This window comes from Myotis davidii, unplaced genomic scaffold, assembly GCF_000327345.1.
Source record: "Myotis davidii unplaced genomic scaffold, ASM32734v1 scaffold149, whole genome shotgun sequence".
Lineage (NCBI taxonomy): Eukaryota > Metazoa > Chordata > Mammalia > Chiroptera > Vespertilionidae > Myotis > Myotis davidii.
In genome coordinates, this window is record NW_006352194.1 from 3,379,703 (window position 1) to 3,382,682 (window position 2,980).

Consider the following 2,980-nt stretch of genomic DNA (forward strand, 5'->3'; position numbering starts at 1 on the left):
TTCTCACCCCGCAGATGGGCACACTGTCCGCAGGCCGGAGGCACTGGGCTGGGCTGGGAGCAGGTGGTGCACCCCGAGGTGGGTGTGGAAGCGGCAGCATCGGGGAGGGATCTGTCTTGTCCCCACAGGTAGGGAGACACAGGGACCTGGCCCGCAGCCCCAGCTCGGCAACTCGGTCACACCGGCCACCTGCACAGCGACCTACATACACCATGGCTCCCCGGGGCAGAGCCCGCAGGGTGGAGGGTGGAAGGACCTGGGTTATTGCGCCCGGGCTGGGGGGACACCAGGCAGCTCTGAGCCAGAGCGAGAGCAAGATCCAGGGCGAGCTGCGTGCTGCTGTCAAGGACTTCAGAGCATGGAGGCCAAGTGAGAAGCAAAATACAGACTTGGACAGCTCTGTGTCCATGTAGAGTTCTTTTTCCCTCCTTTTGGCACGGATTCAAAACCCTCTGCCTTGTGAGACCACAAAGGTGGTGGTGAGCACAGGGGCTGAGGTTGGGGCCACACGAAGGCTCCAGGGTCCTCATGGCCTGGCAGGCGCCCACGAGACCCCGCTCAGAGGAGAGGGACGCCGGCCTGGGCGGGGAGGGGCCCGGGTGCTGAGACGGCGCCCCTAGGATCGCCCTGGCTCAGCCTGACTAGCTCACGCTGGCATCGGCCAAGCCCCCTGGGCCACCCCATCAGACACCAAACAGGAGCAGAAAAGCCGGCCTCAGCGGGTCTCCCCGTGCTGTATGCTTCCTCCTCCTCCAGAGGGAGCCACCGAGGCGGAGGGAGGAAGGGGAGGGAGGTACGCAATGCGGTCTCACTGGGTGCCTCCCAAAGCCGCTGGTGATGGGTGTTCGGTGGATGTTGGACGAGAGGTCCGGCTCATTCTTCCAAGAACACACAGTCCAGTGGCTCCTTGTCGTTCCCAACATCACGAATGCAACTGAAACTGACACTCCATTTCTCACCCAACACATGGGCACACCGTGCAAAGGCCAGAGGCACTGGGCTGGGCTGGGAGCAGGTGCTGCACCCCGAGGTGGGTGTGGAAGCGGCAGCATCGGGGAGGGATCTGTCTTGTCCCCACAGGTAGGGAGACACAGGGACCTGGCCCGCAGCCCCAGCTCGGTAACTCGGTCACACCGGCCACCTGCACAGCGACCTACATACACCATGGCTCCCCGGGCCAGAGCCCGCAGGGTGGAGGGTGGAAGGGCCTGGGTTATTGCACCCGGGCTGCTGGGACACCAGGCAGCTCTGAGCGAGAGTGAGAGCAAGATCGAGGGCGAGCTGCGTGCTGCTGTCAAGGTCTTCAGAGCATGGAGGCCAAGTGAGAAGCAAAATACAGACTTGGACAGCTCTGTGTCCATGTAGAGTTCTTTTTCCCTCCTTTTGGCACGGATTCAAAACACTTGCCGCTCTCCTTTCCTTCTGCTAGGGAAAAAGAAGAGAGGAGAAGAGCCCAGATTGGTTTGGCTCAGTGGATAGAGCGTTGGTCTGTGGACTGAAGGGTCTTAGGTTTGGTTCCACCCTCTGCCTTCCTCCTTTCCTTCTTCTCAAGTTTGGTCTCACAACCTGGTCCCACCGCTTGCATGGACACACTTTACCTGATGTCCACCTCAATGTTCTCTTGATGTGTGGACTGAGGACTGTGTGTCCGGGCCCAGTTTCTCATCTCAGGTCCTGGTCGCTGTTGTCGACAATTGGCAGGAAGCAGAATCTCAACAGATTGGTGGAGAATGGAGGTTTTTCACCAAGTTATGTAAATAGACATGAAAGCAATAGATTTAAGTGAGTTGCATGAAATCCACTGGTGATAGATTGGGGAGGTGGGAAGAGCAAAGAGGGGAAACCTCCGGGATCGGGTAAAAGCAAAATGAGACACAGGCTTCTTGTAGGTGGTCCAGCTGTTCTTCAATGATCTTTGTTCCCCAGGCCGGACTGACAGGAAAGCACCTTCTCTACATCCCCCGTGGCCTCACTGCACATGCACCCACTTCCCCTTTGTTTGATCCCTTTCCCCAGTGATTGGCAGGGAAGGGACCGGTGGAACCCTGGGGAGTGTGAAACTTGCAGCTTCCTGGCGAAGCTGCCCAGCTTGAGGAGGAAACTGGTCTTGCAAGGCCTGTCGGGACATAAAACTGAACAATGCACTGCCCTGGGAGGGACGGGGAGAGATGCTATCGCTGGCCCCAGGAAGATCATCGGATATGACCTGGGAGCCCCCAACACCTGGGGGCCTTCCTGTAAGCCCACAAGGCGGAGGAACCATATCTGCAAGACAAAGACCCCAGAAGAATATAAAAAGCGAAGCCTCTGTATGTTACTCACTCTGATTTGGAAATTATTCCTGGAGTCCACTAGTCACTAGTGTTAATAAATGGGTCCCTCCCTTTCTTTAGGAAGCGGGCTTGGCAGTTCTTTGCCCTTCTGTAACAAGATGACCATGCTTATAACGCCTGGCCTCCCCTTGCCTTCTTCCTATTGTTAAAGCACTCAGCCTGTATCACCCCAACTTCACTGCACATGCACTCATCTCCCCCTTTGTTGGGCCCCTTCCCCCAGGGATCTTCAGAGAATGGGCTGGTGGTTCCAGCTCTACTCTTTGCTCTTCTGTAACAAGATGACCATGCTTATAATGCCTGGCCTCCCCTTGCCTTCTTCCTATTGTTAATATTAATAACTAGCTAATGACAACAGTGACCATAGGGGAGTCTCCCATGTTCTCTGCCCAGACTATACATTTTGTTGCCCCTTTGGACCAAAGCCCCCATGTGACCCTGTAGTGGTCTCTATTGTTAACGCAAAAAAAAAAAAAAACATTCAAACCTGTAAAGAATTGTTGTGAGTTTATTTGCACCAAACTGTCGACAATTGCTGGAAAGCAGAATCTCAATGGATTGGAATAATGCTCCGAAGAATAGCCTTTTTATTTTGTTTTTTGTTTGTTTGTTTCTGTTTCTGTTTTTACCTATTTTTATACATTACA